Raw genomic sequence first — 9,198 nt, forward strand, 5'->3', positions numbered from 1 at the left:
AATAAACTGATAAAAAATAAAGGTACACAAGCTTTTGAGAGTAGCAATGACCAGTGAAATAGACATGATTAAAATATCCCACTTATTGAAGTATTTTTTATTCATACTCACAGATTCACTGTATTTAAGAGTCCTAAATTTAAAAGAGCAAGCAGATGTTCACAACACATGCTCTCCCCAAACCACTCGGCCTGACCCATCCCATTCAGAGCACCCCTCATGCTGTGAAAGCTCATCTCCTGGAATGCCCAGAAGAAAAGCCAACTATTTGCACATCCAGTTCTATTGCCTCTGTTCTTTGTGTTGGGGGGCCCATACCTTGTGTATTAAATTAAGACTATGCAGACTATGACCTGCTAAATGAAGAGGCACAAGCCACCCACATAGGTTAACAGGTAGCTCCTTCAGCATCCGTGCTCACAATTTGGGGAAGTAAAACCCTGGGGTCGTTTTGATTGAAGGCACGGTCTCAGTCCGCTCACACAAAGGGAGTCGCAAGACATTACTTACAGTTCCCAGAAACTTGTGGGGGGGGTGTAACAGGGGCATGCACAATGAACGAGGGAAAGGTCAGTTCTCTGTCCCACATCACAAACAAGCAAGACATAGAGAGCAAGGTAGCAAGCAAGGGGCAGAGGTCACCAACTTTGTGGGCCTCAACTCTAAGTGGTTATTTTAAAAGATTCCCACCAACTAGAGTAATGAAAATAAAAACAAAAATAAATGGGACCTAATTAAACTTAAAAGCTTTTGTACAGCAAAGGAAACCATAAACAAAATGAAAAGACAACCCACAGAATGGGAGAAAATATTTGCAAATGAAGCAATCGACAAGAGATTAATCTCCAAAATATACAAACAGCTCATGCAGCTCAACATCCAAAAAACAACCCAATCAAAAAATGGGCTGAAGATCTAAAGAGACATTTCTCCAAAGAAGACACAGATGGCCAAGAGGCACATGAAAAGATGCTCAACATCACTAATTATCAGAGAAATGCAAATCAAAACTGACTGGTATCACCTCACACCAGTCAGAATGGCCATTGCCAAAAAATCTGCAAACAATGAACGCTGGAGAGTGTGTGGAGAAAAGGGAACCCTCCTACACTGTTGGTTGGAAGGTAAATTGGTACAGCCACTATGGAGAGCAGTGTGGAGGTTCCTTAAAAAACTAAAAATAGAGCTACCATATGATCCAGCAATCCCACTCCTGGGCATATACCCAGAGAAAACCTAGTTCGAAAAGATATATGTACCTCAATGTTCATTGCAGCATTATTTACAATAGCCAGAATATGGAAGCAACTTAAATGTCCATCGATGGAGGAATGAATAAAGAAGATGTGGTATATATATATAGTGGAATATTACTCAGCCATAAATAGGAACGAAATAATGCCATTTGCAGCGACATGGATGGACCTAGAGATTGTCATACAGAGTGAAGTAAGTCTGACAGAGAAAGACAAATATCATATGATATCACTTATATGTGGAATCTAAAAAAAATGGTACAAATGAACCTATTTACAAAATATAGTCACAGATGTAGAAAATAAACTTACGGTTACCAAGGGGGTAAGGGGTGGGGGAGGGATTAACTGGGAGATTGGGATTGACATATACACACTACTATATATAAAATAGATAACTACAGCAATAAGAACATACTGTTTAGCACAGGGAACTCTACTCAATACTCTGAAATGACCTATATGGGAATAGAATCTAAAAGAGTGGATTTATGTATATGTATAACTGATTCAGTTTGCTGTACGGCAGAAACTAACACAGCATTGTAAATCAACTTACCCCAATAAAAATTAATCTAAAAGAATAAAAAACTTAAAAATAAAAATTAAAGGTTTGGGACTTCCCTGGTGGCACAGTTGTTAGCAATCCGCCTGCCAATGCAGGGGACACGGGTTTGAGCCCTGGTCCAGGAAGATCCCACATACCGTGGAGCAGCTAAGCCCGTGCGCTACAACTACTGAGCCTGCACTCTAAAGCCCACGAGCCACATTTACTGAGCCCATGTGCCACAACTACTGAAGCCTGCCCACCTAGAGCCCATGCTCCACAACAAGAGAAGCCACCGCAATGAGAAGCCTGTGCACCGCAACGAAAAGTAACCTCATAAATAAAACAGAGGGAGAGAGGGAGGGAGGAAGGAAAAAGAAAAGACAAAGAAATGAGACATAGGAATTGAGAAAGAAGAAAAAATTGTGGAGAGGCAAAATGATTGCCTATATAGAAAATCAAAGAGACTAAATGGACATGCTATTAAAATGTAATGAAATATAGAATGCCATTCAGAAGAGCATAAAAATATTGAGGAATAGAATTATTATGAGAACTAAATGAAAATTAAAGTAAAACATAAATCCAGACAAAATGGTGTAATGAGAGGCCTGTAAGGAAATATTTATAGACAAAAGATTTTTTCAGTGTATAAATCTCTGAGTTTGTTACCTTTTGTCAAAAGTTAAATATGAAAATATCCTTTCTCCAAATCCCAGCCAGCAATAGCTGTAATAGCTCTTTTACATTTTTTGCCTGTTTGACAAGGTGGAGTGTGATATCTCATTGTTACTTTAAATTGCATTTCCTGGACTAATGGTGAATTTAAGCATCTTTTCATTATTTCTTGGCAGAAAATGTTCTCCTCTCTGCATTGTTTACTCATATTGTTTGTTCATTCTTATATTGAATTAATTTATAAGAGCTTTTGATATATTATGGATATTAATCCATTGTCTGCTTGGAGTATTCTTTCTTTCTTTCTGGCCGCGCCGTGTGGCTTGCAGGATGTTAGTTCCCAACATGGATTGAACCAGGCCCTAACAGTGAAACCGCTGAGTCCTAACCACTGGACTGCCAGGGAATTCCCTGTTTATTCTTTCTTTATGATCATTTTATCCAACTTAAAAAAAAAAACACCAGGACTTCCCTGGTGGCGCAGTGGTTAAGAATCTGCCTGCCAATGCAGGGGACACAGGTTCTAGCCCTTGTCCGGGAAGATCCCACATGCTGTGGAGCAACTAAGCCTGTGTGCCACAACTACTGAAGCCCATGCGCCTAGAGCCCGTGCTCTGCAATGAGAAGCCACAATGAGAAGCCTGCACACCACAACAAAGGGTAGCCCCTGCTCGCCGCAACTAGAGAAAGCCCACACGCAGCAATGAAGACCCAATGCAGCCAAAAATAAATAAATAAATGATTTTTTAAAAAGCCCACCAAATCATATTGGGATTCTAATTGAATCTAATTGAAATTGAAATTACATTAAATATATACATTAATTTTGGGAGAATTAATATTTTATGATAGTAAATAAATTCCTAAAACATGATTCAAACCAGTAAAGGAAATGATTAATAAATTTGATATCAAAATTTAAAAAAATTTTATGACCCAAGATACTATTACAAAGTAAAATATACGTGACAGGGAAACAAATACACTATATATAAAGAACTAGAATTCAGAACACTTTTACATATTAATAGGAAAAACATAACCAATCCTAAGAAAATGAGGAAATAATATAAATAACAATGTATAGGAAAGACATCCAAATGATAAATTAAAATATAAAAGATCCTCACTTAACAAAATACAAGTTAAAATATTGAGATACTATTTTCTCACCAATTAGATTATCAGAAATTAATTATTTGGCAATATCAACTGTTGGAGAAGGTATGGGGAAAGGTACTTTTATAGACTGCTGATGGGAGTGTACGTTGAAGCAGGCACTTTGAAAACAACTTGATAGCATCTAACAAAATTGAAAAATATACATGCTAACTGACTGTATGACCTATAGACAATCACACATATGCACAAGGAAACAGGTTCAAGGATGTTTATTGAAGCATTATTTGTAATAACAAAGAATTGGAAACCATCAAAGGGGAAATGAATAAATTAAATACAATGTATTATTACAAATAAACACTACAAGGTGGCTAAAGAGAAAGAACCTAACATATATCACATTGTTGTGTGAAAAGGGCAAACCACAGAATGATATGAATGATGTGATACCATTTATGTTAATTTAAACACATGAAATACACTAGGCATGTATATATAATGGGCTAATGGGCTCATGATGGCGGTTGAAAGTGACTGTTACATAATCTTATTTATAATGACACTCCAGGGCAAAATTCAAGGAATCTCTGAAAAATGTCCAAGCAATAAAAGATTTGGAAATTCCCTGGTGGTCCAGTGGTTAGGACTCCATGCTTCCACTGCAGGGGGCAAGGGTTCAATCCCTGGTGGGGAATTAAGATCGCACAAGCCACGTGGCACAGTCAAAAACAAAAACAAACAAACAAAAAAGATCCAGAAAATCTGCCAACCAAAATGGAATTAAAGCAGAAAGTATGCTTTGCTGGAGTGAGGGGAATAACTTGGTCCCTGGAGAGGAAAATAGAGTTGGAAGAAGTTATAATGGGATTTTTGCTTTACTGTAATTTTTTTAAAAGAATATGTATAATTATTGCTTCTGTAATTAATTTTTAAGGTGTACATAAGACTTTTGGTTTTAAGATGGTAAAGCAAGCATGTCTTATTCTAAAAATCTTAGAATTTGGAGGCAACGGCTACCTTGAAAGGCTGGGCTGAGATGGACGTGCTGAAAATTCTGATTTAAATATAAACAGGATCACCAGGGATCACTAGATATTTGAGGAAAGACTCCAACATGAAAGAGAAAGAAATCCCCCTTCTCAATCAAACAGAAAAATATATCTCACCATTCCTACGTATATATACTCAAGAGAAATGAAAACACATGTCCATAGGAAAACTAGTTCACAAATGTTCATAGTAGCATTATTCATAATCGCTAAAAAGTGGAAACAACCCATATGTCAATCAACTGATGAATGGATAAACAAAATGTGGTATAACCAAACAATGGAATATTATTTGGCCATGAAATATAATGAAGTACTAATGCATGCTACAACGTGGGTGGACCTTGAAATCATCATGCAAAGTGAAATAAGCCAGACACAGAAGGCCACATATTATATGGTTCCATTTATATAAAATGTCCAGAAAAAACAAATCTATAGATGAGTGGTTGCCTAGGGCTGGGGGTGGAGAATGGAAAGTGGCTGCTAATGGATATTATTTTCTTTTTGAGATTATGAAAATATTCTAAAATTAAATTGTGTTGATGATTGCATCGCCTGTGAATATACTAAAAACCACTGAACTGTACACTTTATTTATTTCAGATTTAAGACTTAATTTTTCACACCCAAGCAAGCCTGGACAGTTGACCCATCCTGCCCCCAAGCCCCTTACCCTTCATAATGAGAAGAAATATTTACTTTCACTCCACGGCTCAGGGAGTACCTAAGCTTTGGCAGCGGCCTTGTAATGGGTCAGAGTGCGGGCGGAAGGGTCAGTGGCGCTAGTCCACCTGGGCATCCGGTAATGAGGCAGCCAGTCGGCACAGCCCGGGGTAGTGGCGTTTCAAAGATCTGACGGTAGTAATAGCCTTCTTTCGTTTTGGGAGTACTGACGGGAAATTTTGGGCTGTGCTTGCCATCGCTGCATCATCAACCTGATGGTCAACGTATTCCTGTAAAATCCTAAACCAGGAATTCTTAATTGAGGTTATTCCGTCACTGAAGGCTTCTTTTGGTCGCCAGAGAATCTCTTTAGGTATCAGATTGGAGTCCTCAAACGTCTCTCTCAGGAGATGTTTTTCTATCCCGTTCTTGGGGATTCTCATATCTGGTGGCAGAGACAAGTAATAGGAAGAAAATCGATGACCCAGGAAGGGGACTCTCAGTTCAAGGCCATGCGCAGCAGTAGTTCGATCTGCTCAGAGAACATCAAACAAATAGAGTTCCTTCAGAAGCCACTCACTCTCCTCCTCGGCCTTCTCAGGGGAAGGAGCCTTGTGAAAACATATGTAACCCTGTGTAAGTTCATCTGAACCTTCTCCAGAGAAGATCACCACGCTATCCGTGTTCTTCCGAACGTACTTCGAAATTAAGTACATACCTACTGAAGCACGGACTGTTGTAACATCATAATATCAAGGAAATATCAAGGAAATGTAATATTTCCTTGATGTAATATCAAGGAAAATATGACTTCATCCAGGACCTGAATGCCTTCCTCAGAGTTAAAGAAGACTGCATGGTGTTCGCTCCCAACATGATTTGCCACCTTTCTAGCAGCTAGTAAATCGGGACTGTCTTCCATGACAATTGCAAATGTCTGGAGAGGATACTGTACTTGGGCCTCTTTTAGCTGATTCAACAGGATGGCAGCAACCAAACTGGAAACCAAGCCACCTGATAAAAGGCAGCCAATCCTCCTGTCCATTATCAAACGTTTCTTAATGGCATTGTCAAAAAGGATTTGTAGGTTGTTCTTCACAGTTTTTATCTCAAAACCTGGGAAGAGTTTCTCCACGCTGTCATACAGGGCATTGCAGAGGCTCATCTCTACAGTGATGATATTTAACCATTTCCACTGATGCTATTTTGCTATTTGGATTTAAATCCAAAACCTCATAGTGTCCTGGGAGAAAAGGCTCCACTTTTTAAAAAGGAGTCATAGAGTGCTTGAAGGTAATGAGACCTTTAGCTTCTGAACACATGACCAAAAATCCATCTTCTGTCCCGGCTTTAAACAAAGGTCTGACTCCATAGGTATCTCTGCCCAAGAACACTTTCTTTTTGGCAGTATCCAGTAAAATAAATGCAAATACCCCATCCAACATACAAACTGTTTGCTCAATTCCTCGTTTGTCATAAAGATGAAAGATTATCTCACCATTCACCTTGGTCTGGTATTCAAATTCAAAATGGTGTTGCAGCTTCTTGTGGTTGTAGATTTCACTGTTGTAACAGAGCCACAAGTAGGGATATTTCTTCACTCAAATTGGCTGCATTCTAAACAGCTGGTCAACCACTGCCAACTGGTGAAATCCAAAGCAGCAGTTGGTGTATCCACTGACATTCTCAAAAAGAAATGCATCTGGACCTCTGTGTGCAGTCTTCATAGCACTCAGACACTGAACAGGAAGGCAGTCGTCGCTGCCAAAGAGGGCCCAAATGCCACACATGGTGCAATGGAGCTATGGGCTCTCTCCAAGTGACTTATTCAAATACGATCAAAGAAATTCTGGGCTCCAGCGGGGTGGGCGGGCGGGCGAGCATGAGGTGAGCAGGCTGCAACTTGTGGGCTCTGTACACTTTAAATGGATTAATTTTATGGTATGTGAATTATATCTCAATAAAGCTGTTTTATAAAGTCATCTAAAAGGAAGCAAAGATTTTGGAGAGCAAAGGGGAAAACTTCAGCCCTCCTCCTTTCATGTTTGGAGCAAGCCCTTCAAAAATCCTACTTCAGAGAGCTTATCTCTGCAGCCACATTAGTTGCTTTTGATGCCTTACTATTTTCTTTCTCACTAAGATAATTTATGATCTAATTACTAGGCTTTATTTCAGTTACTGTCCTTCTCTTCTGAGTCACTCTCTTTTTTAGTGTCCCTGGCCTTGAGACAGTTCTATGAACCTTATGAAATGTTCCCTTTTCAGGCCTGCTTGGGCCCCAAATTAGTCTTAGAAAATATAAACCATACCTGTTTATTGTAAAAAAAAAAAAAATTAAATTAAAAATACAGAAATATACAAAGTAAAGGGAATTCCCTGGCAGTCCAGTGGTTAGAATTCTGCGTTTCCACTGCAGGGCTCACAGGTTTGATCCCTGGTCGGGGAATTAAGATGCCTGTAAGCCACACGGTGTGGCAAAAAAAACCCAACCAAACAAATAAACATAAATATACAAAGTAAAAACTATTCATAGTGAGGTGGATGGACCTAGAGTCTGTCATACAGAGTGAAGTAAGTCAGAAAGAGAAAAACAAATACCGTATGCTAGCACATATATATGGAATCTAAAAAAAAAAAAAAAAATGGTCATGAAGAACCTAGGGGCAAGATGAGAATAAAGACACAGACCTACTAGAGAATGGACTTGAGGATACTGAGAGGGGGAATGGTAAGCTGGGACAAAGTGAGAGAGTTGCATGGACATATATACACTACCAAACGTAAAATAGGTAGCTAGTGGGAAGCAGCCAATCAGCTCGGTGCTTGGTGAGCACCTAGAGGGGTGGGATAAGGAGGGTGGGAGGGAGGAAGACGCAAGGGGGAAGAGATATGGGAACATATGTATACGTATAACTGATTCACTTTGTTATAAAGCAGAAACTAACACACCATTGTAAAGCAATTATACTCCAATAAAGATGTTAAAAACAAACAAACAACTATTTAGTTTCACTCTTCCCAAGAAGTAACCTTCACTTGCATTTTGTTGTGCCTTTCTAGACTGCTTTTGTCCACATGCAAACAAAGAGTTGTTTACTAAAAAAAAAAAAAAAAAAAAAAGAAAAAGAAAAATAGAATAATATTGCACAGACAGTATGGCAGCCTGCTTTTGCACTCAAATATCTTGACTCTCCTTCCATGCCAGCATGTATGGTCTAATTTCTTTGTTGTGATTACTTCACAGTATTCCACAACACAGATATATCATGAATTGGTTTTCTTTTTTTTTCTTTAATTTATTTATTTTTTTAATTTTTATTTATTTATTTATTTTTTTGTGCTAGGCGGGCCTCTCACTGTTGTGGCCTCTCCCGTTGCGGAGCGCAGGCTCCGGACGCGCAGGCTCAGCGGCCATGGCTCACGGGCCCAACCACTGCGCCACCAGGGAAGCCCCCTATTTTTTTTTATTTTTATTTTTAACTGCGCTGGGTCTTTTTTTTTTTTTTTAGTCATCAATTTTATACACATCACTGTATACATGTCAATCCCAATCGCCCAATTCATCATACCACCACCCCCACCACCCCGTCACTTTCCCCCCTTGGTGTCCATACGTTTGTTCTCTACATCTGTGTCTCAATTTCTGCCCTGCAAACCAGTTCATCTGTACCATTTTTCTAGGTCCCACATATATGCGTTAATATATGATATTTGTTTTTCTCTTTCTGACTTACTTCACTTTGTCTGACAGTCTCTAGATCCATCCACGTCTCAACAAATGATGCAATTTCATTCCTTTTTATAGCTGAGTAATATTCCATTGTATATATGTACCACAACTTCTTTATCCATTCATCTGTTGATGGGCATTTAGGTTGCT

At 38.9% G+C, this 9,198-nt stretch overlaps 1 pseudogene; it reads right to left on the reverse strand.

The window, feature by feature from the left end:
* Positions 1 to 5,296: 5,296 nt before the first annotated feature.
* Positions 5,297 to 7,173, reverse strand: LOC102991019 (asparagine synthetase [glutamine-hydrolyzing]-like; annotated as a pseudogene).
* Between the last annotated feature and the right edge of the window lie 2,025 nt (positions 7,174 to 9,198).

This window comes from Physeter macrocephalus, chromosome 4 (assembly GCF_002837175.3).
Source record: "Physeter macrocephalus isolate SW-GA chromosome 4, ASM283717v5, whole genome shotgun sequence".
Classification (NCBI taxonomy): domain Eukaryota; kingdom Metazoa; phylum Chordata; class Mammalia; order Artiodactyla; family Physeteridae; genus Physeter; species Physeter macrocephalus.